Raw genomic sequence first — 27,130 nt, 5'->3', positions numbered from 1 at the left:
CGTTGGTTCAAATCCCACCACTGCCAATAGACTGTCAGTAGAATGTATTGGCTGCGTGCAGCTTATCTACTATAAGAGGATCTCTTGTTGTTCAAAACTGCAACAGCCACCTGAGCTTTGTAGCATATGGGATATCACATGAGGTGTACAGGAGGTAATTTTCTTTTTCTCCTGTCTGGTTTTCAAACAAGGTAAGAGTTAAGATGTGCACCTTCAGATTGGGGCACATAACTTCACATTTACCAATAACTTCCTCCTTGTCCAGTCGATTCAACTGCTGATAAAACCTATTAAAACCAAAGACTATGTTCGTATGAAATTATTTCTAAACATTAACTCATCTCCTGCTGAAAGTGACTTGCTTTTGAAGTTGAAAATGTGACAGAATTGACCCAAGAGCTGAAGCCCTGAACTTGGCTGATATTTTTGTGGGCTTTGATCTCGAGTAAAGCTCTATACTCCCACAGGATATGTGTTTGAAGTTTCTAATGTTCTTCCATGTGTGTCTTCGTTAAGATTGTCCAATTGTCGCCAAAGTGTCATTTACATCTAACCCCCTCCGGTTTGTTTTGGTAAAATCTATTTCCCAACGGTATTGTGGCCGAGTGGTCAAAGGCGCTGGATTAAGGCTCCAGTCTCTCAGGAGGCGTTGGTTCAAATCCCACCACTGCCAATAGACTGTCAGTAGAATGTATTGGCTGCGTGCAGCTTATCTACTATAAGAGGATCTCTTGTTGTTCAAAACTGCAACAGCCACCTGAGCTTTGTAGCATATGGGATATCACAGGAGGTAATTTTCTTTTTCTCCTGTCTGGTTTTCAAACAAGGTAAGAGTTAAGATGTGCACCTTCAGATTGGGGCACATAACTTCACATTTACCAATAACTTCCTCCTTGTCCAGTCGATTCAACTGCTGATAAAACCTATTAAAACCAAAGACTATGTTCGTATGAAATTATTTCAATAAACAAGAGCAGAGTGGCGCAGCGGAAGCGTGCTGGGCCCATAACCCAGAGGTCGATGGATCGAAACCATCCTCTGCTAAAGGAATCCTTTTTATACTGCTATGTCTCCCTTTCCTTCTGAACATGAACTCACCTACTGCTGAAAGTGACTTGCTTTGGCTTTTGAAGTTGATAATATGACAGAATTGACCCAAGAGCTAAAGCCATGAACTTGGCTGATAGTTTAGTGGTCTTTTGATCTTGAGTCAAGCTCTATACTCCCACAGGGTATGTGTTTGAAGTTTCGAATGTTCTTCCATGTGTTTCTTCGATTTGATTGTCCAATTGTCGTCAAAGTGGACTTTTCATTCAAACGACTCAGAATTGTTTGGGTAAAATCACGTTTAATGGTAGTGTGGCCGAGTGGTCTAAGGCGCTGGATTTAGGCTCCAGTCTCTCAGGAGGCGTGGGTTCAAATCCCACCACTGCCAATCGACTGCAATTTGCATGTATGTGTTGGCTACTTGTAGTACTTTCTACTGTAAGATCTGTTGTTGTTGAAAACTGCAAGAGCCAGCTGAGCTTCGTAGCATGTGCAATGTCCATACAGGAGGTGATTTTCTATTCCTTCAGTCTGGTTTTCAAACAAGGTAACACAGGGCGCCTTCCCATTGAGTCACATTTGCCTGTATTTTTCGCTGAGTCCACTTGATTTAACTGCTAAGCCAACCCATTGAAACAATGGACTTTGTTCATATGAAACTGTTTCCTTGTAAAAGAGCAGAGTGGCGCAGCGGAAGCGTGCTGGGCCCATAACCCAGAGGTCGATGGATCGAAACCATCCTCTGCTAAAGGAATCCTTTATCAACTCCCATGTTATCTGTTATGTTCCCCTTGTCCTTGCCTTCTAAACATTGACTCATCTCCTGCTGAAAGTGACTTTCTTTGGCTTTTGAAGTTGAAAATGTGACAGAATAGATCCAAGAGCTGAAGCCCTGAACTTGGCTGATAGTTTAGTGGTCTTTTGATCTTGAGTCAAGCTCTATACTCCCACAGGATATGTGTTTGAAGTTTCTAATGTTCTTCCATGTGTGTCTTCGTTAAGATTGTCCAATTGTCGCCAAAGTGTCATTTACATCTAACCCCCTCCGGTTTGTTTGGGTAAAATCTATTTCCCAACGGTAGTGTGGCCGAGTGGTCAAAGGCGCTGGATTAAGGCTCCAGTCTCTCAGGAGGCGTGGGTTCAAATCCCACCCCTGCCAATAGACTGTCAGTTGAATGTATTGGCTACGTGCAGCTTATCTACTATAAGAGGATCTCTTGTTGTTCAAAACTGCAACAGCCACCTGAGCTTTGTAGCATATGGGATATTACAGGAGGTTATTTTATTTTTCTCCTGTCTGGTTTTCAAACAAGGTAAGAGTTAAGATGTGCACCTTCAGATTGGGGCACATAACTTCACATTTACCAATAACTTCCTTCTTGTCCAGTCGATTCAACTGCTGATAAAACCTATTAAAACCAAAGACTATGTTCGTATGAAATTATTTCAATAAACAAGAGCAGAGTGGCGCAGCAGAAGCGTGCTGCGCCCATAACCCAGAGGTCGATGGATCGAAACCATCCTCTTCTAAAGGAATCCTTTTTACACTGCTATGTCTCCCTTTCCTTCTGAACATGAACTCACCTACTGCTGAAAGTGACTTGCTTTAGCTTTTGAAGTTGATAATATGACAGAATTGACCCAAGAGCTAAAGCCCTGAACTTGGCTGATAGTTTTGTGGTCTTTTGATCTTGAGTCAAGCTCTATACTCCCAGAGGGTATGTGTTTGAAGTTTCGAATGTTCTTCCATGTGTTTCTTCGATTTGATTGTCCAATTGTCGTCAAAGTGGACTTTTCATTCAGACGACTCAGAATTGTTTGGGTAAAATCAAATTTAATGGTAGTGTGGCCGAGTGGTCTAAGGCGCTGGATTTAGGCTCCAGTCTCTCAGGAGGCGTGGGTTCAAATCCCACCACTGCCAATCGACTGCTATTTGCATGTTTTGGCTACTTGTAGTACTTTCTACTGTAAGATCTGTTGTTGTTGAAAACTGCAAGAGCCAGCTGAGCTTCGTAGCATGTGCAATGTCCATACAGTAGGTGATTTTCTATTCCTTCAGTCTGGTTTTCAAACAAGGTAACACAGGGCGCCTTCCCATTGAGTCACATTTGCCTGTATTTTTCGCTGAGTCCACTTGATTTAACTGCTAAGCCAACCCATTGAAACAATGGACTGTGTTCATATGAAACTGTTTCATTGTAAAAGAGCAGAGTGGCGCAGCGGAAGCGTGCTGGGCCCATAACCCAGAGGTCGATCGATCGAAACCATCCTCTGCTAAAGGAATCCTTTATCAACTCCCATGTTATCTGTTATGTTCCCCTTGTCCTTGCCTTCTAAACATTAACTCATCTCCTGCTGAAAGTGACTTGCTTTTGAAGTTGAAAATGTGACAGAATTGACCCAAGAGCTGAAGCCCTGAACTTGGCTGATATTTTTGTGGGCTTTGATCTCGAGTAAAGCTCTATACTCCCACAGGATATGTGTTTGAAGTTTCTAATGTTCTTCCATGTGTGTCTTCGTTAAGATTGTCCAATTGTCGCCAAAGTGTCATTTACATCTAACCCCCTCCGGTTTGTTTTGGTAAAATCTATTTCCCAACGGTAGTGTGGCCGAGTGGTCAAAGGCGCTGGATTAAGGCTCCAGTCTCTCAGGAGGCGTTGGTTCAAATCCCACCACTGCCAATAGACTGTCAGTAGAATGTATTGGCTGCGTGCAGCTTATCTACTATAAGAGGATCTCTTGTTGTTCAAAACTGCAACAGCCACCTGAGCTTTGTAGCATATGGGATATCACATGAGGTGTACAGGAGGTAATTTTCTTTTTCTCCTGTCTGGTTTTCAAACAAGGTAAGAGTTAAGATGTGCACCTTCAGATTGGGGCACATAACTTCACATTTACCAATAACTTCCTCCTTGTCCAGTCGATTCAACTGCTGATAAAACCTATTAAAACCAAAGACTATGTTCGTATGAAATTATTTCTAAACATTAACTCATCTCCTGCTGAAAGTGACTTGCTTTTGAAGTTGAAAATGTGACAGAATTGACCCAAGAGCTGAAGCCCTGAACTTGGCTGATATTTTTGTGGGCTTTGATCTCGAGTAAAGCTCTATACTCCCACAGGATATGTGTTTGAAGTTTCTAATGTTCTTCCATGTGTGTCTTCGTTAAGATTGTCCAATTGTCGCCAAAGTGTCATTTACATCTAACCCCCTCCGGTTTGTTTTGGTAAAATCTATTTCCCAACGGTAGTGTGGCCGAGTGGTCAAAGGCGCTGGATTAAGGCTCCAGTCTCTCAGGAGGCGTTGGTTCAAATCCCACCACTGCCAATAGACTGTCAGTAGAATGTATTGGCTGCGTGCAGCTTATCTACTATAAGAGGATCTCTTGTTGTTCAAAACTGCAACAGCCACCTGAGCTTTGTAGCATATGGGATATCACATGAGGTGTACAGGAGGTAATTTTCTTTTTCTCCTGTCTGGTTTTCAAACAAGGTAAGAGTTAAGATGTGCACCTTCAGATTGGGGCACATAACTTCACATTTACCAATAACTTCCTCCTTGTCCAGTCGATTCAACTGCTGATAAAACCTATTAAAACCAAAGACTATGTTCGTATGAAATTATTTCTAAACATTAACTCATCTCCTGCTGAAAGTGACTTGCTTTTGAAGTTGAAAATGTGACAGAATTGACCCAAGAGCATAAGCCCTGAACTTGGCTGATATTTTTGTGGGCTTTGATCTCGAGTAAAGCTCTATACTCCCACAGGATATGTGTTTGAAGTTTCTAATGTTCTTCCATGTGTGTCTTCGTTAAGATTGTCCAATTGTCGCCAAAGTGTCATTTACATCTAACCCCCTCCGGTTTGTTTTGGTAAAATCTATTTCCCATCGGTATTGTGGCCGAGTGGTCAAAGGCGCTGGATTAAGGCTCCAGTCTCTCAGGAGGCGTTGGTTCAAATCCCACCACTGCCAATAGACTGTCAGTAGAATGTATTGGCTGCGTGCAGCTTATCTACTATAAGAGGATCTCTTGTTGTTCAAAACTGCAACAGCCACCTGAGCTTTGTAGCATATGGGATATCACAGGAGGTAATTTTCTTTTTCTCCTGTCTGGTTTTCAAACAAGGTAAGAGTTAAGATGTGCACCTTCAGATTGGGGCACATAACTTCACATTTACCAATAACTTCCTCCTTGTCCAGTCGATTCAACTGCTGATAAAACCTATTAAAACCAAAGACTATGTTCGTATGAAATTATTTCAATAAACAAGAGCAGAGTGGCGCAGCGGAAGCGTGCTGGGCCCATAACCCAGAGGTCGATGGATCGAAACCATCCTCTGCTAAAGGAATCCTTTTTATACTGCTATGTCTCCCTTTCCTTCTGAACATGAACTCACCTACTGCTGAAAGTGACTTGCTTTGGCTTTTGAAGTTGATAATATGACAGAATTGACCCAAGAGCTAAAGCCATGAACTTGGCTGATAGTTTAGTGGTCTTTTGATCTTGAGTCAAGCTCTATACTCCCACAGGGTATGTGTTTGAAGTTTCGAATGTTCTTCCATGTGTTTCTTCGATTTGATTGTCCAATTGTCGTCAAAGTGGACTTTTCATTCAAACGACTCAGAATTGTTTGGGTAAAATCACGTTTAATGGTAGTGTGGCCGAGTGGTCTAAGGCGCTGGATTTAGGCTCCAGTCTCTCAGGAGGCGTGGGTTCAAATCCCACCACTGCCAATCGACTGCAATTTGCATGTATGTGTTGGCTACTTGTAGTACTTTCTACTGTAAGATCTGTTGTTGTTGAAAACTGCAAGAGCCAGCTGAGCTTCGTAGCATGTGCAATGTCCATACAGGAGGTGATTTTCTATTCCTTCAGTCTGGTTTTCAAACAAGGTAACACAGGGCGCCTTCCCATTGAGTCACATTTGCCTGTATTTTTCGCTGAGTCCACTTGATTTAACTGCTAAGCCAACCCATTGAAACAATGGACTGTGTTCATATGAAACTGTTTCATTGTAAAAGAGCAGAGTGGCGCAGCGGAAGCGTGCTGGGCCCATAACCCAGAGGTCGATGGATCGAAACCATCCTCTGCTAAAGGAATCCTTTATCAACTCCCATGTTATCTGTTATGTTCCCCTTGTCCTTGCCTTCTAAACATTAACTCATCTCCTGCTGAAAGTGACTTGCTTTTGAAGTTGAAAATGTGACAGAATTGACCCAATAGCTGAAGCCCTGAACTTGGCTGATATTTTTGTGGGCTTTGATCTCGAGTAAAGCTCTATACTCCCACAGGATATGTGTTTGAAGTTTCTAATGTTCTTCCATGTGTGTCTTCGTTAAGATTGTCCAATTGTCGCCAAAGTGTCATTTACATCTAACCCCCTCCGGTTTGTTTTGGGAAAATCTATTTCCCAACGGTAGTGTGGCCGAGTGGTCAAAGGCGCTGGATTAAGGCTCCAGTCTCTCAGGAGGCGTTGGTTCAAATCCCACCACTGCCAATAGACTGTCAGTAGAATGTATTGGCTGCGTGCAGCTTATCTACTATAAGAGGATCTCTTGTTGTTCAAAACTGCAACAGCCACCTGAGCTTTGTAGCATATGGGATATCACATGAGGTGTACAGGAGGTAATTTTCTTTTTCTCCTGTCTGGTTTTCAAACAAGGTAAGAGTTAAGATGTGCACCTTCAGATTGGGGCACATAACTTCACATTTACCAATAACTTCCTCCTTGTCCAGTCGATTCAACTGCTGATAAAACCTATTAAAACCAAAGACTATGTTCGTATGAAATTATTTCTAAACATTAACTCATCTCCTGCTGAAAGTGACTTGCTTTTGAAGTTGAAAATGTGACAGAATTGACCCAAGAGCTGAAGCCCTGAACTTGGCTGATATTTTTGTGGGCTTTGATCTCGAGTAAAGCTCTATACTCCCACAGGATATGTGTTTGAAGTTTCTAATGTTCTTCCATGTGTGTCTTCGTTAAGATTGTCCAATTGTCGCCAAAGTGTCATTTACATCTAACCCCCTCCGGTTTGTTTTGGTAAAATCTATTTCCCAACGGTAGTGTGGCCGAGTGGTCAAAGGCGCTGGATTAAGGCTCCAGTCTCTCAGGAGGCGTTGGTTCAAATCCCACCACTGCCAATAGACTGTCAGTAGAATGTATTGGCTGCGTGCAGCTTATCTACTATAAGAGGATCTCTTGTTGTTCAAAACTGCAACAGCCACCTGAGCTTTGTAGCATATGGGATATCACATGAGGTGTACAGGAGGTAATTTTCTTTTTCTCCTGTCTGGTTTTCAAACAAGGTAAGAGTTAAGATGTGCACCTTCAGATTGGGGCACATAACTTCACATTTACCAATAACTTCCTCCTTGTCCAGTCGATTCAACTGCTGATAAAACCTATTAAAACCAAAGACTATGTTCGTATGAAATTATTTCTAAACATTAACTCATCTCCTGCTGAAAGTGACTTGCTTTTGAAGTTGAAAATGTGACAGAATTGACCCAAGAGCTGAAGCCCTGAACTTGGCTGATATTTTTGTGGGCTTTGATCTCGAGTAAAGCTCTATACTCCCACAGGATATGTGTTTGAAGTTTCTAATGTTCTTCCATGTGTGTCTTCGTTAAGATTGTCCAATTGTCGCCAAAGTGTCATTTACATCTAACCCCCTCCGGTTTGTTTTGGTAAAATCTATTTCCCAACGGTATTGTGGCCGAGTGGTCAAAGGCGCTGGATTAAGGCTCCAGTCTCTCAGGAGGCGTTGGTTCAAATCCCACCACTGCCAATAGACTGTCAGTAGAATGTATTGGCTGCGTGCAGCTTATCTACTATAAGAGGATCTCTTGTTGTTCAAAACTGCAACAGCCACCTGAGCTTTGTAGCATATGGGATATCACAGGAGGTAATTTTCTTTTTCTCCTGTCTGGTTTTCAAACAAGGTAAGAGTTAAGATGTGCACCTTCAGATTGGGGCACATAACTTCACATTTACCAATAACTTCCTCCTTGTCCAGTCGATTCAACTGCTGATAAAACCTATTAAAACCAAAGACTATGTTCGTATGAAATTATTTCAATAAACAAGAGCAGAGTGGCGCAGCGGAAGCGTGCTGGGCCCATAACCCAGAGGTCGATGGATCGAAACCATCCTCTGCTAAAGGAATCCTTTTTATACTGCTATGTCTCCCTTTCCTTCTGAACATGAACTCACCTACTGCTGAAAGTGACTTGCTTTGGCTTTTGAAGTTGATAATATGACAGAATTGACCCAAGAGCTAAAGCCATGAACTTGGCTGATAGTTTAGTGGTCTTTTGATCTTGAGTCAAGCTCTATACTCCCACAGGGTATGTGTTTGAAGTTTCGAATGTTCTTCCATGTGTTTCTTCGATTTGATTGTCCAATTGTCGTCAAAGTGGACTTTTCATTCAAACGACTCAGAATTGTTTGGGTAAAATCACGTTTAATGGTAGTGTGGCCGAGTGGTCTAAGGCGCTGGATTTAGGCTCCAGTCTCTCAGGAGGCGTGGGTTCAAATCCCACCACTGCCAATCGACTGCAATTTGCATGTATGTGTTGGCTACTTGTAGTACTTTCTACTGTAAGATCTGTTGTTGTTGAAAACTGCAAGAGCCAGCTGAGCTTCGTAGCATGTGCAATGTCCATACAGGAGGTGATTTTCTATTCCTTCAGTCTGGTTTTCAAACAAGGTAACACAGGGCGCCTTCCCATTGAGTCACATTTGCCTGTATTTTTCGCTGAGTCCACTTGATTTAACTGCTAAGCCAACCCATTGAAACAATGGACTTTGTTCATATGAAACTGTTTCCTTGTAAAAGAGCAGAGTGGCGCAGCGGAAGCGTGCTGGGCCCATAACCCAGAGGTCGATGGATCGAAACCATCCTCTGCTAAAGGAATCCTTTATCAACTCCCATGTTATCTGTTATGTTCCCCTTGTCCTTGCCTTCTAAACATTGACTCATCTCCTGCTGAAAGTGACTTTCTTTGGCTTTTGAAGTTGAAAATGTGACAGAATAGATCCAAGAGCTGAAGCCCTGAACTTGGCTGATAGTTTAGTGGTCTTTTGATCTTGAGTCAAGCTCTATACTCCCACAGGATATGTGTTTGAAGTTTCTAATGTTCTTCCATGTGTGTCTTCGTTAAGATTGTCCAATTGTCGCCAAAGTGTCATTTACATCTAACCCCCTCCGGTTTGTTTTGGGAAAATCTATTTCCCAACGGTAGTGTGGCCGAGTGGTCAAAGGCGCTGGATTAAGGCTCCAGTCTCTCAGGAGGCGTTGGTTCAAATCCCACCACTGCCAATAGACTGTCAGTAGAATGTATTGGCTGCGTGCAGCTTATCTACTATAAGAGGATCTCTTGTTGTTCAAAACTGCAACAGCCACCTGAGCTTTGTAGCATATGGGATATCACATGAGGTGTACAGGAGGTAATTTTCTTTTTCTCCTGTCTGGTTTTCAAACAAGGTAAGAGTTAAGATGTGCACCTTCAGATTGGGGCACATAACTTCACATTTACCAATAACTTCCTCCTTGTCCAGTCGATTCAACTGCTGATAAAACCTATTAAAACCAAAGACTATGTTCGTATGAAATTATTTCAATAAACAAGAGCAGAGTGGCGCAGCGGAAGCGTGCTGGGCCCATAACCCAGAGGTCGATGGATCGAAACCATCCTCTGCTAAAGGAATCCTTTTTACACTGCTATGTCTCCCTTTCCTTCTGAACATGAACTCACCTACTGCTGAAAGTGACTTGCTTTGGCTTTTGAAGTTGATAATATGACAGAATTGACCCAAGAGCTAAATCCCTGAACTTGGCTGATAGTTTAGTGGTCTTTTGATCTTGAGTCAAGCTCTATACTCCCAGAGGGTATGTGTTTGAAGTTTCGAATGTTCTTCCATGTGTTTCTTCGATTTGATTGTCCAATTGTCGTCAAAGTGGACTTTTCATTCAGACTACTCAGAATTGTTTGGGTAAAATCAAATTTAATGGTAGTGTGGCCGAGTGGTCTAAGGCGCTGGATTTAGGCTCCAGTCTCTCAGGAGGCGTGGGTTCAAATCCCACCACTGCCAATTGACTGCTATTTGCATGTTTTGGCTACTTGTAGTACTTTCTACTGTAAGATCTGTTGTTGTTGAAAACTGCAAGAGCCAGCTGAGCTTCGTAGCATGTGCAATGTCCATACAGTAGGTGATTTTCTATTCCTTCAGTCTGGTTTTCAAACAAGGTAACACAGGGCGCCTTCCCATTGAGTCACATTTGCCTGTATTTTTCGCTGAGTCCACTTGATTTAACTGCTAAGCCAACCCATTGAAACAATGGACTGTGTTCATATGAAACTGTTTCATTGTAAAAGAGCAGAGTGGCGCAGCGGAAGCGTGCTGGGCCCATAACCCAGAGGTCGATGGATCGAAACCATCCTCTGCTAAAGGAATCCTTTATCAACTCCCATGTTATCTGTTATGTTCCCCTTGTCCTTGCCTTCTAAACATTAACTCATCTCCTGCTGAAAGTGACTTGCTTTTGAAGTTGAAAATGTGACAGAATTGACCCAAGAGCTGAAGCCCTGAACTTGGCTGATAGTTTAGTGGTCTTTTGATCTTGAGTCAAGCTCTATACTCCCACAGGATATGTGTTTGAAGTTTCTAATGTTCTTCCATGTGTGTCTTCGTTAAGATTGTCCAATTGTCGCCAAAGTGTCATTTACATCTAACCCCCTCCGGTTTGTTTGGGTAAAATCTATTTCCCAACGGTAGTGTGGCCGAGTGGTCAAAGGCGCTGGATTAAGGCTCCAGTCTCTCAGGAGGCGTGGGTTCAAATCCCACCCCTGCCAATAGACTGTCAGTTGAATGTATTGGCTACGTGCAGCTTATCTACTATAAGAGGATCTCTTGTTGTTCAAAACTGCAACAGCCACCTGAGCTTTGTAGCATATGGGATATTACAGGAGGTTATTTTATTTTTCTCCTGTCTGGTTTTCAAACAAGGTAAGAGTTAAGATGTGCACCTTCAGATTGGGGCACATAACTTCACATTTACCAATAACTTCCTTCTTGTCCAGTCGATTCAACTGCTGATAAAACCTATTAAAACCAAAGACTATGTTCGTATGAAATTATTTCAATAAACAAGAGCAGAGTGGCGCAGCAGAAGCGTGCTGCGCCCATAACCCAGAGGTCGATGGATCGAAACCATCCTCTTCTAAAGGAATCCTTTTTACACTGCTATGTCTCCCTTTCCTTCTGAACATGAACTCACCTACTGCTGAAAGTGACTTGCTTTAGCTTTTGAAGTTGATAATATGACAGAATTGACCCAAGAGCTAAAGCCCTGAACTTGGCTGATAGTTTTGTGGTCTTTTGATCTTGAGTCAAGCTCTATACTCCCAGAGGGTATGTGTTTGAAGTTTCGAATGTTCTTCCATGTGTTTCTTCGATTTGATTGTCCAATTGTCGTCAAAGTGGACTTTTCATTCAGACGACTCAGAATTGTTTGGGTAAAATCACATTTAATGGTAGTGTGGCCGAGTGGTCTAAGGCGCTGGATTTAGGCTCCAGTCTCTCAGGAGGCGTGGGTTCAAATCCCACCACTGCCAATCGACTGCTATTTGCATGTATGTGTTGGCTACTTGTAGTACTTTCTACTGTAAGATCTGTTGTTGTTGAAAACTGCAAGAGCCAGCTGAGCTTCGTAGCATGTGCAATGTCCATACAGGAGGTGATTTTCTATTCCTTCAGTCTGGTTTTCAAACAAGGTAACACAGGGCGCCTTCCCATTGAGTCACATTTGCCTGTATTTTTCGCTGAGTCAACTTGATTTAACTGCTAAGCCAACCCATTGAAACAATGGACTGTGTTCATATGAAACTGTTTCATTGTAAAAGAGCAGAGTGGCGCAGCGGAAGCGTGCTGGGCCCATAACCCAGAGGTCGATGGATCGAAACCATCCTCTGCTAAAGGAATCCTTTTTACACTGCTATGTCTCCCTTTCCTTCTGAACATGAACTCACCTACTGCTGAAAGTGACTTGCTTTGGCTTTTGAAGTTGATAATATGACAGAATTGACCCAAGAGCTAAATCCCTGAACTTGGCTGATAGTTTAGTGGTCTTTTGATCTTGAGTCAAGCTCTATACTCCCAGAGGGTATGTGTTTGAAGTTTCGAATGTTCTTCCATGTGTTTCTTCGATTTGATTGTCCAATTGTCGTCAAAGTGGACTTTTCATTCAGACTACTCAGAATTGTTTGGGTAAAATCAAATTTAATGGTAGTGTGGCCGAGTGGTCTAAGGCGCTGGATTTAGGCTCCAGTCTCTCAGGAGGCGTGGGTTCAAATCCCACCACTGCCAATTGACTGCTATTTGCATGTTTTGGCTACTTGTAGTACTTTCTACTGTAAGATCTGTTGTTGTTGAAAACTGCAAGAGCCAGCTGAGCTTCGTAGCATGTGCAATGTCCATACAGTAGGTGATTTTCTATTCCTTCAGTCTGGTTTTCAAACAAGGTAACACAGGGCGCCTTCCCATTGAGTCACATTTGCCTGTATTTTTCGCTGAGTCCACTTGATTTAACTGCTAAGCCAACCCATTGAAACAATGGACTGTGTTCATATGAAACTGTTTCATTGTAAAAGAGCAGAGTGGCGCAGCGGAAGCGTGCTGGGCCCATAACCCAGAGGTCGATCGATCGAAACCATCCTCTGCTAAAGGAATCCTTTATCAACTCCCATGTTATCTGTTATGTTCCCCTTGTCCTTGCCTTCTAAACATTAACTCATCTCCTGCTGAAAGTGACTTGCTTTTGAAGTTGAAAATGTGACAGAATTGACCCAAGAGCTGAAGCCCTGAACTTGGCTGATATTTTTGTGGGCTTTGATCTCGAGTAAAGCTCTATACTCCCACAGGATATGTGTTTGAAGTTTCTAATGTTCTTCCATGTGTGTCTTCGTTAAGATTGTCCAATTGTCGCCAAAGTGTCATTTACATCTAACCCCCTCCGGTTTGTTTTGGTAAAATCTATTTCCCAACGGTAGTGTGGCCGAGTGGTCAAAGGCGCTGGATTAAGGCTCCAGTCTCTCAGGAGGCGTTGGTTCAAATCCCACCACTGCCAATAGACTGTCAGTAGAATGTATTGGCTGCGTGCAGCTTATCTACTATAAGAGGATCTCTTGTTGTTCAAAACTGCAACAGCCACCTGAGCTTTGTAGCATATGGGATATCACAGGAGGTAATTTTCTTCTTCTCCTGTCTGGTTTTCAAACAAGGTAAGAGTTAAGATGTGCACCTTCAGATTGGGGCACATAACTTCACATTTACCAATAACTTCCTCCTTGTCCAGTCGATTCAACTGCTGATAAAACCTATTAAAACCAAAGACTATGTTCGTATGAAATTATTTCAATAAACAAGAGCAGAGTGGCGCAGCGGAAGCGTGCTGGGCCCATAACCCAGAGGTCGATGGATCGAAACCATCCTCTGCTAACGGAATCCTTTTTACACTGCTATGTCTCCCTTTCCTTCTGAACATGAACTCACCTACTGCTGAAAGTGACTTGCTTTGGCTTTTGAAGTTGATAATATGACAGAATTGACCCAAGAGCTAAAGCCCTGAACTTGGCTGATAGTTTAGTGGTCTTTTGATCTTGAGTCAAGCTCTATACTCCCAGAGGGTATGTGTTTGAAGTTTCGAATGTTCTTCCATGTGTTTCTTCGATTTGATGGTCCAATTGTCGTCAAAGTGGACTTTTCATTCAAACGACTCAGAATTGTTTGGGTAAAATCATGTTTCATGGTAGTGTGGCCGAGTGGTCTAAGGCGCTGGAGTTAGGCTCCAGTCTCTCAGGAGGGGTGGGTTCAAATCCCACCACTGCCAATCAACTGCTATTTGCTTGTATGTGTTGGCTACTTGTAGTACTTTCTACTGTAAGATCTGTTGTTGTTGAATAGTGCAAGAGCCAGCTGAGCTTCGTAGCATGTGCAATGTCCATACAGGAGGTGGTTTTCTATTCCTTCAGTCTGGTTTTCAAACAAGGTAACACAGGGCGCCTTCCCATTGAGTCACATTTGCCTGTATTTTTCGCTGAGTCCACTTGATTTAACTGCTAAGCCAACCCATTGAAACAATGGACTGTGTTCATATGAAACTGTTTCATTGTAAAAGAGCAGAGTGGCGCAGCGGAAGCGTGCTGGGCCCATAACCCAGAGGTCGATGGATCGAAACCATCCTCTGCTAAAGGAATCCTTTATCAACTCCCATGTTATCTGTTATGTTCCCCTTGTCCTTGCCTTCTAAACATTAACTCATCTCCTGCTGAAAGTGACTTGCTTTTGAAGTTGAAAATGTGACAGAATTGACCCAAGAGCTGAAGCCCTGAACTTGGCTGATATTTTTGTGGGCTTTGATCTCGAGTAAAGCTCTATACTCCCACAGGATATGTGTTTGAAGTTTCTAATGTTCTTCCATGTGTTTCTTCGATTTGATTGTCCAATTGTCGTCAAAGTGGACTTTTCATTCAGACGACTCAGAATTGTTTGGGTAAAATCACATTTAATGGTAGTGTGGCCGAGTGGTCAAAGGCGCTGGATTAAGGCTCCAGTCTCTCAGGAGGCGTGGGTTCAAATCCCACCACTGCCAATAGACTGTCAGTTGAATGTATTGGCTACGTGCAGCTTATCTACTATAAGAGGATCTCTTGTTGTTCAAAACTGCAACAGCCACCTGAGCTTTGTAGCATATGGGATATCACATGAGGTGTACAGGAGGTTATTTTATTTTTCTCCTGTCTGGTTTTCAAACAAGGTAAGAGTTAAGATGTGCACCTTCAGATTGGGGCACATAACTTCACATTTACCAATAACTTCCTTCTTGTCCAGTCGATTCAACTGCTGATAAAACCTATTAAAACCAAAGACTATGTTCGTATGAAATTATTTCAATAAACAAGAGCAGAGTGGCGCAGCAGAAGCGTGCTGCGCCCATAACCCAGAGGTCGATGGATCGAAACCATCCTCTTCTAAAGGAATCCTTTTTACACTGCTATGTCTCCCTTTCCTTCTGAACATGAACTCACCTACTGCTGAAAGTGACTTGCTTTAGCTTTTGAAGTTGATAATATGACAGAATTGACCCAAGAGCTAAAGCCCTGAACTTGGCTGATAGTTTTGTGGTCTTTTGATCTTGAGTCAAGCTCTATACTCCCAGAGGGTATGTGTTTGAAGTTTCGAATGTTCTTCCATGTGTTTCTTCGATTTGATTGTCCAATTGTCGTCAAAGTGGACTTTTCATTCAGACGACTCAGAATTGTTTGGGTAAAATCACATTTAATGGTAGTGTGGCCGAGTGGTCTAAGGCGCTGGATTTAGGCTCCAGTCTCTCAGGAGGCGTGGGTTCAAATCCCACCACTGCCAATCGACTGCTATTTGCATGTATGTGTTGGCTACTTGTAGTACTTTCTACTGTAAGATCTGTTGTTGTTGAAAACTGCAAGAGCCAGCTGAGCTTCGTAGCATGTGCAATGTCCATACAGGAGGTGATTTTCTATTCCTTCAGTCTGGTTTTCAAACAAGGTAACACAGGGCGCCTTCCCATTGAGTCACATTTGCCTGTATTTTTCGCTGAGTCAACTTGATTTAACTGCTAAGCCAACCCATTGAAACAATGGACTGTGTTCATATGAAACTGTTTCATTGTAAAAGAGCAGAGTGGCGCAGCGGAAGCGTGCTGGGCCCATAACCCAGAGGTCGATGGATCGAAACCATCCTCTGCTAAAGGAATCCTTTTTACACTGCTATGTCTCCCTTTCCTTCTGAACATGAACTCACCTACTGCTGAAAGTGACTTGCTTTGGCTTTTGAAGTTGATAATATGACAGAATTGACCCAAGAGCTAAATCCCTGAACTTGGCTGATAGTTTAGTGGTCTTTTGATCTTGAGTCAAGCTCTATACTCCCAGAGGGTATGTGTTTGAAGTTTCGAATGTTCTTCCATGTGTTTCTTCGATTTGATTGTCCAATTGTCGTCAAAGTGGACTTTTCATTCAGACTACTCAGAATTGTTTGGGTAAAATCAAATTTAATGGTAGTGTGGCCGAGTGGTCTAAGGCGCTGGATTTAGGCTCCAGTCTCTCAGGAGGCGTGGGTTCAAATCCCACCACTGCCAATTGACTGCTATTTGCATGTTTTGGCTACTTGTAGTACTTTCTACTGTAAGATCTGTTGTTGTTGAAAACTGCAAGAGCCAGCTGAGCTTCGTAGCATGTGCAATGTCCATACAGTAGGTGATTTTCTATTCCTTCAGTCTGGTTTTCAAACAAGGTAACACAGGGCGCCTTCCCATTGAGTCACATTTGCCTGTATTTTTCGCTGAGTCCACTTGATTTAACTGCTAAGCCAACCCATTGAAACAATGGACTGTGTTCATATGAAACTGTTTCATTGTAAAAGAGCAGAGTGGCGCAGCGGAAGCGTGCTGGGCCCATAACCCAGAGGTCGATGGATCGAAACCATCCTCTGCTAAAGGAATCCTTTATCAACTCCCATGTTATCTGTTATGTTCCCCTTGTCCTTGCCTTCTAAACATTAACTCATCTCCTGCTGAAAGTGACTTGCTTTTGAAGTTGAAAATGTGACAGAATTGACCCAAGAGCTGAAGCCCTGAACTTGGCTGATATTTTTGTGGGCTTTGATCTCGAGTAAAGCTCTATACTCCCACAGGATATGTGTTTGAAGTTTCTAATGTTCTTCCATGTGTGTCTTCGTTAAGATTGTCCAATTGTCGCCAAAGTGTCATTTACATCTAACCCCCTCCGGTTTGTTTTGGTAAAATCTATTTCCCAACGGTAGTGTGGCCGAGTGGTCAAAGGCGCTGGATTAAGGCTCCAGTCTCTCAGGAGGCGTTGGTTCAAATCCCACCACTGCCAATAGACTGTCAGTAGAATGTATTGGCTGCGTGCAGCTTATCTACTATAAGAGGATCTCTTGTTGTTCAAAACTGCAACAGCCACCTGAGCTTTGTAGCATATGGGATATCACAGGAGGTAATTTTCTTCTTCTCCTGTCTGGTTTTCAAACAAGGTAAGAGTTAAGATGTGCACCTTCAGATTGGGGCACATAACTTCACATTTACCAATAACTTCCTCCTTGTCCAGTCGATTCAACTGCTGATAAAACCTATTAAAACCAAAGACTATGTTCGTATGAAATTATTTCAATAAACAAGAGCAGAGTGGCGCAGCGGAAGCGTGCTGGGCCCATAACCCAGAGGTCGATGGATCGAAACCATCCTCTGCTAACGGAATCCTTTTTACACTGCTATGTCTCCCTTTCCTTCTGAACATGAACTCACCTACTGCTGAAAGTGACTTGCTTTGGCTTTTGAAGTTGATAATATGACAGAATTGACCCAAGAGCTAAAGCCCTGAACTTGGCTGATAGTTTAGTGGTCTTTTGATCTTGAGTCAAGCTCTATACTCCCAGAGGGTATGTGTTTGAAGTTTCGAATGTTCTTCCATGTGTTTCTTCGATTTGATGGTCCAATTGTCGTCAAAGTGGACTTTTCATTCAAACGACTCAGAATTGTTTGGGTAAAATCATGTTTCATGGTAGTGTGGCCGAGTGGTCTAAGGCGCTGGAGTTAGGCTCCAGTCTCTCAGGAGGGGTGGGTTCAAATCCCACCACTGCCAATCAACTGCTATTTGCTTGTATGTGTTGGCTACTTGTAGTACTTTCTACTGTAAGATCTGTTGTTGTTGAATAGTGCAAGAGCCAGCTGAGCTTCGTAGCATGTGCAATGTCCATACAGGAGGTGGTTTTCTATTCCTTCAGTCTGGTTTTCAAACAAGGTAACACAGGGCGCCTTCCCATTGAGTCACATTTGCCTGTATTTTTCGCTGAGTCCACTTGATTTAACTGCTAAGCCAACCCATTGAAACAATGGACTGTGTTCATATGAAACTGTTTCATTGTAAAAGAGCAGAGTGGCGCAGCGGAAGCGTGCTGGGCCCATAACCCAGAGGTCGATGGATCGAAACCATCCTCTGCTAAAGGAATCCTTTATCAACTCCCATGTTATCTGTTATGTTCCCCTTGTCCTTGCCTTCTAAACATTAACTCATCTCCTGCTGAAAGTGACTTGCTTTTGAAGTTGAAAATGTGACAGAATTGACCCAAGAGCTGAAGCCCTGAACTTGGCTGATATTTTTGTGGGCTTTGATCTCGAGTAAAGCTCTATACTCCCACAGGATATGTGTTTGAAGTTTCTAATGTTCTTCCATGTGTTTCTTCGATTTGATTGTCCAATTGTCGTCAAAGTGGACTTTTCATTCAGACGACTCAGAATTGTTTGGGTAAAATCACATTTAATGGTAGTGTGGCCGAGTGGTCAAAGGCGCTGGATTAAGGCTCCAGTCTCTCAGGAGGCGTGGGTTCAAATCCCACCACTGCCAATAGACTGTCAGTTGAATGTATTGGCTACGTGCAGCTTATCTACTATAAGAGGATCTCTTGTTGTTCAAAACTGCAACAGCCACCTGAGCTTTGTAGCATATGGGATATCACATGAGGTGTACAGGAGGTTATTTTATTTTTCTCCTGTCTGGTTTTCAAACAAGGTAAGAGTTAAGATGTGCACCTTCAGATTGGGGCACATAACTTCACATTTACCAATAACTTCCTTCTTGTCCAGTCGATTCAACTGCTGATAAAACCTATTAAAACCAAAGACTATGTTCGTATGAAATTATTTCAATAAACAAGAGCAGAGTGGCGCAGCAGAAGCGTGCTGCGCCCATAACCCAGAGGTCGATGGATCGAAACCATCCTCTTCTAAAGGAATCCTTTTTACACTGCTATGTCTCCCTTTCCTTCTGAACATGAACTCACCTACTGCTGAAAGTGACTTGCTTTAGCTTTTGAAGTTGATAATATGACAGAATTGACCCAAGAGCTAAAGCCCTGAACTTGGCTGATAGTTTTGTGGTCTTTTGATCTTGAGTCAAGCTCTATACTCCCAGAGGGTATGTGTTTGAAGTTTCGAATGTTCTTCCATGTGTTTCTTCGATTTGATTGTCCAATTGTCGTCAAAGTGGACTTTTCATTCAGACGACTCAGAATTGTTTGGGTAAAATCACATTTAATGGTAGTGTGGCCGAGTGGTCTAAGGTGCTGGATTTAGGCTCCAGTCTCTCAGGAGGCGTGGGTTCAAATCCCACCACTGCCAATCGACTGCTATTTGCATGTATGTGTTGGCTACTTGTAGTACTTTCTACTGTAAGATCTGTTGTTGTTGAAAACTGCAAAAGCCAGCTGAGCTTCGTAGCATGTGCAATGTCCATACAGGAGGTGATTTTCTATTCCTTCAGTCTGGTTTTCAAACAAGGTAACACAGGGCGCCTTCCCATTGAGTCACATTTGCCTGTATTTTTCGCTGAGTCAACTTGATTTAACTGCTAAGCCAACCCATTGAAACAATGGACTGTGTTCATATGAAACTGTTTCATTGTAAAAGAGCAGAGTGGCGCAGCGGAAGCGTGCTGGGCCCATAACCCAGAGGTCGATGGATCGAAACCATCCTCTGCTAAAGGAATCCTTTTTACACTGCTATGTCTCCCTTTCCTTCTGAACATGAACTCACCTACTGCTGAAAGTGACTTGCTTTGGCTTTTGAAGTTGATAATATGACAGAATTGACCCAAGAGCTAAATCCCTGAACTTGGCTGATAGTTTAGTGGTCTTTTGATCTTGAGTCAAGCTCTATACTCCCAGAGGGTATGTGTTTGAAGTTTCGAATGTTCTTCCATGTGTTTCTTCGATTTGATTGTCCAATTGTCGTCAAAGTGGACTTTTCATTCAGACTACTCAGAATTGTTTGGGTAAAATCAAATTTAATGGTAGTGTGGCCGAGTGGTCTAAGGCGCTGGATTTAGGCTCCAGTCTCTCAGGAGGCGTGGGTTCAAATCCCACCACTGCCAATTGACTGCTATTTGCATGTTTTGGCTACTTGTAGTACTTTCTACTGTAAGATCTGTTGTTGTTGAAAACTGCAAGAGCCAGCTGAGCTTCGTAGCATGTGCAATGTCCATACAGTAGGTGATTTTCTATTCCTTCAGTCTGGTTTTCAAACAAGGTAACACAGGGCGCCTTCCCATTGAGTCACATTTGCCTGTATTTTTCGCTGAGTCCACTTGATTTAACTGCTAAGCCAACCCATTGAAACAATGGACTGTGTTCATATGAAACTGTTTCATTGTAAAAGAGCAGAGTGGCGCAGCGGAAGCGTGCTGGGCCCATAACCCAGAGGTCGATCGATCGAAACCATCCTCTGCTAAAGGAATCCTTTATCAACTCCCATGTTATCTGTTATGTTCCCCTTGTCCTTGCCTTCTAAACATTAACTCATCTCCTGCTGAAAGTGACTTGCTTTTGAAGTTGAAAATGTGACAGAATTGACCCAAGAGCTGAAGCCCTGAACTTGGCTGATATTTTTGTGGGCTTTGATCTCGAGTAAAGCTCTATACTCCCACAGGATATGTGTTTGAAGTTTCTAATGTTCTTCCATGTGTGTCTTCGTTAAGATTGTCCAATTGTCGCCAAAGTGTCATTTACATCTAACCCCCTCCGGTTTGTTTTGGTAAAATCTATTTCCCAACGGTAGTGTGGCCGAGTGGTCAAAGGCGCTGGATTAAGGCTCCAGTCTCTCAGGAGGCGTTGGTTCAAATCCCACCACTGCCAATAGACTGTCAGTAGAATGTATTGGCTGCGTGCAGCTTATCTACTATAAGAGGATCTCTTGTTGTTCAAAACTGCAACAGCCACCTGAGCTTTGTAGCATATGGGATATCACAGGAGGTAATTTTCTTCTTCTCCTGTCTGGTTTTCAAACAAGGTAAGAGTTAAGATGTGCACCTTCAGATTGGGGCACATAACTTCACATTTACCAATAACTTCCTCCTTGTCCAGTCGATTCAACTGCTGATAAAACCTATTAAAACCAAAGACTATGTTCGTATGAAATTATTTCAATAAACAAGAGCAGAGTGGCGCAGCGGAAGCGTGCTGGGCCCATAACCCAGAGGTCGATGGATCGAAACCATCCTCTGCTAAAGGAATCCTTTTTACACTGCTATGTCTCCCTTTCCTTCTGAACATGAACTCACCTACTGCTGAAAGTGACTTGCTTTGGCTTTTGAAGTTGATAATATGACAGAATTGACCCAAGAGCTAAAGCCCTGAACTTGGCTGATAGTTTAGTGGTCTTTTGATCTTGAGTCAAGCTCTATACTCCCAGAGGGTATGTGTTTGAAGTTTCGAATGTTCTTCCATGTGTTTCTTCGATTTGATGGTCCAATTGTCGTCAAAGTGGACTTTTCATTCAAACGACTCAGAATTGTTTGGGTAAAATCATGTTTCATGGTAGTGTGGCCGAGTGGTCTAAGGCGCTGGAGTTAGGCTCCAGTCTCTCAGGAGGGGTGGGTTCAAATCCCACCACTGCCAATCAATTGCTATTTGCTTGTATGTGTTGGCTACTTGTAGTACTTTCTACTGTAAGATCTGTTGTTGTTGAATAGTGCAAGAGCCAGCTGAGCTTCGTAGCATGTGCAATGTCCATACAGGAGGTGGTTTTCTATTCCTTCAGTCTGGTTTTCAAACAAGGTAACACAGGGCGCCTTCCCATTGAGTCACATTTGCCTGTATTTTTCGCTGAGTCCACTTGATTTAACTGCTAAGCCAACCCATTGAAACAATGGACTGTGTTCATATGAAACTGTTTCATTGTAAAAGAGCAGAGTGGCGCAGCGGAAGCGTGCTGGGCCCATAACCCAGAGGTCGATGGATCGAAACCATCCTCTGCTAAAGGAATCCTTTATCAACTCCCATGTTATCTGTTATGTTCCCCTTGTCCTTGCCTTCTAAACATTAACTCATCTCCTGCTGAAAGTGACTTGCTTTTGAAGTTGAAAATGTGACAGAATTGACCCAAGAGCTGAAGCCCTGAACTTGGCTGATATTTTTGTGGGCTTTGATCTCGAGTAAAGCTCTATACTCCCACAGGATATGTGTTTGAAGTTTCTAATGTTCTTCCATGTGTTTCTTCGATTTGATTGTCCAATTGTCGTCAAAGTGGACTTTTCATTCAGACGACTCAGAATTGTTTGGGTAAAATCACATTTAATGGTAGTGTGGCCGAGTGGTCAAAGGCGCTGGATTAAGGCTCCAGTCTCTCAGGAGGCGTGGGTTCAAATCCCACCACTGCCAATAGACTGTCAGTTGAATGTATTGGCTACGTGCAGCTTATCTACTATAAGAGGATCTCTTGTTGTTCAAAACTGCAACAGCCACCTGAGCTTTGTAGCATATGGGATATCACAGGAGGTAATTTTCTTCTTCTCCTGTCTGGTTTTCAAACAAGGTAAGAGTTAAGATGTGCACCTTCAGATTGGGGCACATAACTTCACATTTACCAATAACTTCCTCCTTGTCCAGTCGATTCAACTGCTGATAAAACCTATTAAAACCAAAGACTATGTTCGTATGAAATTATTTCAATAAACAAGAGCAGAGTGGCGCAGCGGAAGCGTGCTGGGCCCATAACCCAGAGGTCGATGGATCGAAACCATCCTCTGCTAACGGAATCCTTTTTACACTGCTATGTCTCCCTTTCCTTCTGAACATGAACTCACCTACTGCTGAAAGTGACTTGCTTTGGCTTTTGAAGTTGATAATATGACAGAATTGACCCAAGAGCTAAAGCCCTGAACTTGGCTGATAGTTTAGTGGTCTTTTGATCTTGAGTCAAGCTCTATACTCCCAGAGGGTATGTGTTTGAAGTTTCGAATGTTCTTCCATGTGTTTCTTCGATTTGATGGTCCAATTGTCGTCAAAGTGGACTTTTCATTCAAACGACTCAGAATTGTTTGGGTAAAATCATGTTTCATGGTAGTGTGGCCGAGTGGTCTAAGGCGCTGGAGTTAGGCTCCAGTCTCTCAGGAGGGGTGGGTTCAAATCCCACCACTGCCAATCAACTGCTATTTGCTTGTATGTGTTGGCTACTTGTAGTACTTTCTACTGTAAGATCTGTTGTTGTTGAATAGTGCAAGAGCCAGCTGAGCTTCGTAGCATGTGCAATGTCCATACAGGAGGTGGTTTTCTATTCCTTCAGTCTGGTTTTCAAACAAGGTAACACAGGGCGCCTTCCCTTTCATTGAGTCACATTTGCCTGTATTTTTCGCTGAGTCCACTTGATTTAACTGCTAAGCCAACCCATTGAAACAATGGACTGTGTTCATATGAAACTGTTTCATTGTAAAAGAGCAGAGTGGCGCAGCGGAAGCGTGCTGGGCCCATAACCCAGAGGTCGATGGATCGAAACCATCCTCTGCTAAAGGAATCCTTTATCAACTCCCATGTTATCTGTTATGTTCCCCTTGTCCTTGCCTTCTAAACATTAACTCATCTCCTGCTGAAAGTGACTTGCTTTTGAAGTTGAAAATGTGACAGAATTGACCCAAGAGCTGAAGCCCTGAACTTGGCTGATATTTTTGTGGGCTTTGATCTCGAGTAAAGCTCTATACTCCCACAGGATATGTGTTTGAAGTTTCTAATGTTCTTCCATGTGTTTCTTCGATTTGATTGTCCAATTGTCGTCAAAGTGGACTTTTCATTCAGACGACTCAGAATTGTTTGGGTAAAATCACATTTAATGGTAGTGTGGCCGAGTGGTCAAAGGCGCTGGATTAAGGCTCCAGTCTCTCAGGAGGCGTGGGTTCAAATCCCACCACTGCCAATAGACTGTCAGTTGAATGTATTGGCTACGTGCAGCTTATCTACTATAAGAGGATCTCTTGTTGTTCAAAACTGCAACAGCCACCTGAGCTTTGTAGCATATGGGATATCACATGAGGTGTACAGGAGGTTATTTTATTTTTCTCCTGTCTGGTTTTCAAACAAGGTAAGAGTTAAGATGTGCACCTTCAGATTGGGGCACATAACTTCACATTTACCAATAACTTCCTTCTTGTCCAGTCGATTCAACTGCTGATAAAACCTATTAAAACCAAAGACTATGTTCGTATGAAATTATTTCAATAAACAAGAGCAGAGTGGCGCAGCAGAAGCGTGCTGCGCCCATAACCCAGAGGTCGATGGATCGAAACCATCCTCTTCTAAAGGAATCCTTTTTACACTGCTATGTCTCCCTTTCCTTCTGAACATGAACTCACCTACTGCTGAAAGTGACTTGCTTTAGCTTTTGAAGTTGATAATATGACAGAATTGACCCAAGAGCTAAAGCCCTGAACTTGGCTGATAGTTTTGTGGTCTTTTGATCTTGAGTCAAGCTCTATACTCCCAGAGGGTATGTGTTTGAAGTTTCGAATGTTCTTCCATGTGTTTCTTCGATTTGATTGTCCAATTGTCGTCAAAGTGGACTTTTCATTCAGACGACTCAGAATTGTTTGGGTAAAATCAAATTTAATGGTAGTGTGGCCGAGTGGTCTAAGGCGCTGGATTTAGGCTCCAGTCTCTCAGGAGGCGTGGGTTCAAATCCCACCACTGCCAATCGACTGCTATTTGCATGTATGTGTTGGCTACTTGTAGTACTTTCTACTGTAAGATCTGTTGTTGTTGAAAACTGCAAGAGCCAGCTGAGCTTCGTAGCATGTGCAATGTCCATACAGGAGGTGATTTTCTATTCCTTCAGTCTGGTTTTCAAACAAGGTAACACAGGGCGCCTTCCCATTGAGTCACATTTGCCTGTATTTTTCGCTGAGTCCACTTGATTTAACTGCTAAGCCAACCCATTGAAACAATGGACTGTGTTCATATGAAACTGTTTCATTGTAAAAGAGCAGAGTGGCGCAGCGGAAGCGTGCTGGGCCCATAACCCAGAGGTCGATGGATCGAAACCATCCTCTGCTAAAGGAATCCTTTATCAACTCCCATGTTATCTGTTATGTTCCCCTTGTCCTTGCCTTCTAAACATTAACTCATCTCCTGCTGAAAGTGACTTGCTTTTGAAGTTGAAAATGTGACAGAATTGACCCAAGAGCTGAAGCCCTGAACTTGGCTGATATTTTTGTGGGCTTTGATCTCGAGTAAAGCTCTATACTCCCACAGGATATGTGTTTGAAGTTTCTAATGTTCTTCCATGTGTGTCTTCGTTAAGATTGTCCAATTGTCGCCAAAGTGTCATTTACATCTAACCCCCTCCGGTTTGTTTTGGTAAAATCTATTTCCCAACGGTAGTGTGGCCGAGTGGTCAAAGGCGCTGGATTAAGGCTCCAGTCTCTCAGGAGGCGTTGGTTCAAATCCCACCACTGCCAATAGACTGTCAGTAGAATGTATTGGCTGCGTGCAGCTTATCTACTATAAGAGGATCTCTTGTTGTTCAAAACTGCAACAGCCACCTGAGCTTTGTAGCATATGGGATATCACAGGAGGTAATTTTCTTCTTCTCCTGTCTGGTTTTCAAACAAGGTAAGAGTTAAGATGTGCACCTTCAGATTGGGGCACATAACTTCACATTTACCAATAACTTCCTCCTTGTCCAGTCGATTCAACTGCTGATAAAACCTATTAAAACCAAAGACTATGTTCGTATGAAATTATTTCAATAAACAAGAGCAGAGTGGCGCAGCGGAAGCGTGCTGGGCCCATAACCCAGAGGTCGATGGATCGAAACCATCCTCTGCTAAAGGAATCCTTTTTACACTGCTATGTCTCCCTTTCCTTCTGAACATGAACTCACCTACTGCTGAAAGTGACTTGCTTTGGCTTTTGAAGTTGATAATATGACAGAATTGACCCAAGAGCTAAAGCCCTGAACTTGGCTGATAGTTTAGTGGTCTTTTGATCTTGAGTCAAGCTCTATACTCCCAGAGGGTATGTGTTTGAAGTTTCGAATGTTCTTCCATGTGTTTCTTCGATTTGATGGTCCAATTGTCGTCAAAGTGGACTTTTCATTCAAACGACTCAGAATTGTTTGGGTAAAATCATGTTTCATGGTAGTGTGGCCGAGTGGTCTAAGGCGCTGGAGTTAGGCTCCAGTCTCTCAGGAGGGGTGGGTTCAAATCCCACCACTGCCAATCAACTGCTATTTGCTTGTATGTGTTGGCTACTTGTAGTACTTTCTACTGTAAGATCTGTTGTTGTTGAATAGTGCAAGAGCCAGCTGAGCTTCGTAGCATGTGCAATGTCCATACAGGAGGTGGTTTTCTATTCCTTCAGTCTGGTTTTCAAACAAGGTAACACAGGGCGCCTTCCCATTGAGTCACATTTGCCTGTATTTTTCGCTGAGTCCACTTGATTTAACTGCTAAGCCAACCCATTGAAACAATGGACTGTGTTCATATGAAACTGTTTCATTGTAAAAGAGCAGAGTGGCGCAGCGGAAGCGTGCTGGGCCCATAACCCAGAGGTCGATGGATCGAAACCATCCTCTGCTAAAGGAATCCTTTATCAACTCCCATGTTATCTGTTATGTTCCCCTTGTCCTTGCCTTCTAAACATTAACTCATCTCCTGCTGAAAGTGACTTGCTTTTGAAGTTGAAAATGTGACAGAATTGACCCAAGAGCTGAAGCCCTGAACTTGGCTGATATTTTTGTGGGCTTTGATCTCGAGTAAAGCTCTATACTCCCACAGGATATGTGTTTGAAGTTTCTAATGTTCTTCCATGTGTTTCTTCGATTTGATTGTCCAATTGTCGTCAAAGTGGACTTTTCATTCAGACGACTCAGAATTGTTTGGGTAAAATCACATTTAATGGTAGTGTGGCCGAGTGGTCAAAGGCGCTGGATTAAGGCTCCAGTCTCTCAGGAGGCGTGGGTTCAAATCCCACCACTGCCAATAGACTGTCAGTTGAATGTATTGGCTACGTGCAGCTTATCTACTATAAGAGGATCTCTTGTTGTTCAAAACTGCAACAGCCACCTGAGCTTTGTAGCATATGGGATATCACATGAGGTGTACAGGAGGTTATTTTATTTTTCTCCTGTCTGGTTTTCAAACAAGGTAAGAGTTAAGATGTGCACCTTCAGATTGGGGCACATAACTTCACATTTACCA

At 42.8% G+C, this 27,130-nt stretch overlaps 17 non-coding genes across 17 annotated transcripts; all 17 read left to right on the top strand.

Moving 5' to 3' along the window:
* Positions 1 to 1,353: 1,353 nt before the first annotated feature.
* Positions 1,354 to 1,435, top strand: trnal-uag (transfer RNA leucine (anticodon UAG)). The gene has a single exon. It is a non-coding gene; the product is annotated as a tRNA-Leu (tRNA).
* Positions 1,436 to 2,886: 1,451 nt separating this feature from the next.
* trnal-uag (transfer RNA leucine (anticodon UAG)) lies at positions 2,887 to 2,968 on the top strand. Its single transcript has one exon. It is a non-coding gene; the product is annotated as a tRNA-Leu (tRNA).
* A 2,734-nt stretch (positions 2,969 to 5,702) lies between these two features.
* On the top strand, positions 5,703 to 5,784 carry trnal-uag (transfer RNA leucine (anticodon UAG)). Its single transcript has one exon. It is a non-coding gene; the product is annotated as a tRNA-Leu (tRNA).
* Positions 5,785 to 8,522: 2,738 nt separating this feature from the next.
* Positions 8,523 to 8,604, top strand: trnal-uag (transfer RNA leucine (anticodon UAG)). Its single transcript has one exon. It is a non-coding gene; the product is annotated as a tRNA-Leu (tRNA).
* A 1,462-nt stretch (positions 8,605 to 10,066) lies between these two features.
* trnal-uag (transfer RNA leucine (anticodon UAG)) lies at positions 10,067 to 10,148 on the top strand. The gene has a single exon. It is a non-coding gene; the product is annotated as a tRNA-Leu (tRNA).
* A 1,441-nt stretch (positions 10,149 to 11,589) lies between these two features.
* Positions 11,590 to 11,671, top strand: trnal-uag (transfer RNA leucine (anticodon UAG)). The gene has a single exon. It is a non-coding gene; the product is annotated as a tRNA-Leu (tRNA).
* Positions 11,672 to 12,340: 669 nt separating this feature from the next.
* On the top strand, positions 12,341 to 12,422 carry trnal-uag (transfer RNA leucine (anticodon UAG)). The gene has a single exon. It is a non-coding gene; the product is annotated as a tRNA-Leu (tRNA).
* Positions 12,423 to 14,624: 2,202 nt separating this feature from the next.
* trnal-aag (transfer RNA leucine (anticodon AAG)) lies at positions 14,625 to 14,706 on the top strand. The gene has a single exon. It is a non-coding gene; the product is annotated as a tRNA-Leu (tRNA).
* A 691-nt stretch (positions 14,707 to 15,397) lies between these two features.
* On the top strand, positions 15,398 to 15,479 carry trnal-uag (transfer RNA leucine (anticodon UAG)). Its single transcript has one exon. It is a non-coding gene; the product is annotated as a tRNA-Leu (tRNA).
* A 669-nt stretch (positions 15,480 to 16,148) lies between these two features.
* trnal-uag (transfer RNA leucine (anticodon UAG)) lies at positions 16,149 to 16,230 on the top strand. The gene has a single exon. It is a non-coding gene; the product is annotated as a tRNA-Leu (tRNA).
* Positions 16,231 to 18,432: 2,202 nt separating this feature from the next.
* Positions 18,433 to 18,514, top strand: trnal-aag (transfer RNA leucine (anticodon AAG)). The gene has a single exon. It is a non-coding gene; the product is annotated as a tRNA-Leu (tRNA).
* Positions 18,515 to 19,205: 691 nt separating this feature from the next.
* Positions 19,206 to 19,287, top strand: trnal-uag (transfer RNA leucine (anticodon UAG)). Its single transcript has one exon. It is a non-coding gene; the product is annotated as a tRNA-Leu (tRNA).
* Positions 19,288 to 19,956: 669 nt separating this feature from the next.
* trnal-uag (transfer RNA leucine (anticodon UAG)) lies at positions 19,957 to 20,038 on the top strand. Its single transcript has one exon. It is a non-coding gene; the product is annotated as a tRNA-Leu (tRNA).
* Positions 20,039 to 22,240: 2,202 nt separating this feature from the next.
* Positions 22,241 to 22,322, top strand: trnal-aag (transfer RNA leucine (anticodon AAG)). Its single transcript has one exon. It is a non-coding gene; the product is annotated as a tRNA-Leu (tRNA).
* A 1,446-nt stretch (positions 22,323 to 23,768) lies between these two features.
* trnal-aag (transfer RNA leucine (anticodon AAG)) lies at positions 23,769 to 23,850 on the top strand. Its single transcript has one exon. It is a non-coding gene; the product is annotated as a tRNA-Leu (tRNA).
* Positions 23,851 to 24,541: 691 nt separating this feature from the next.
* Positions 24,542 to 24,623, top strand: trnal-uag (transfer RNA leucine (anticodon UAG)). The gene has a single exon. It is a non-coding gene; the product is annotated as a tRNA-Leu (tRNA).
* A 2,206-nt stretch (positions 24,624 to 26,829) lies between these two features.
* Positions 26,830 to 26,911, top strand: trnal-aag (transfer RNA leucine (anticodon AAG)). The gene has a single exon. It is a non-coding gene; the product is annotated as a tRNA-Leu (tRNA).
* Positions 26,912 to 27,130: the final 219 nt, after the last annotated feature.

The sequence above is a fragment of the Pleuronectes platessa genome, chromosome 8, assembly GCF_947347685.1.
Source record: "Pleuronectes platessa chromosome 8, fPlePla1.1, whole genome shotgun sequence".
Lineage (NCBI taxonomy): Eukaryota > Metazoa > Chordata > Actinopteri > Pleuronectiformes > Pleuronectidae > Pleuronectes > Pleuronectes platessa.
This window is presented reverse-complemented; position numbering and strand designations above follow the sequence as displayed.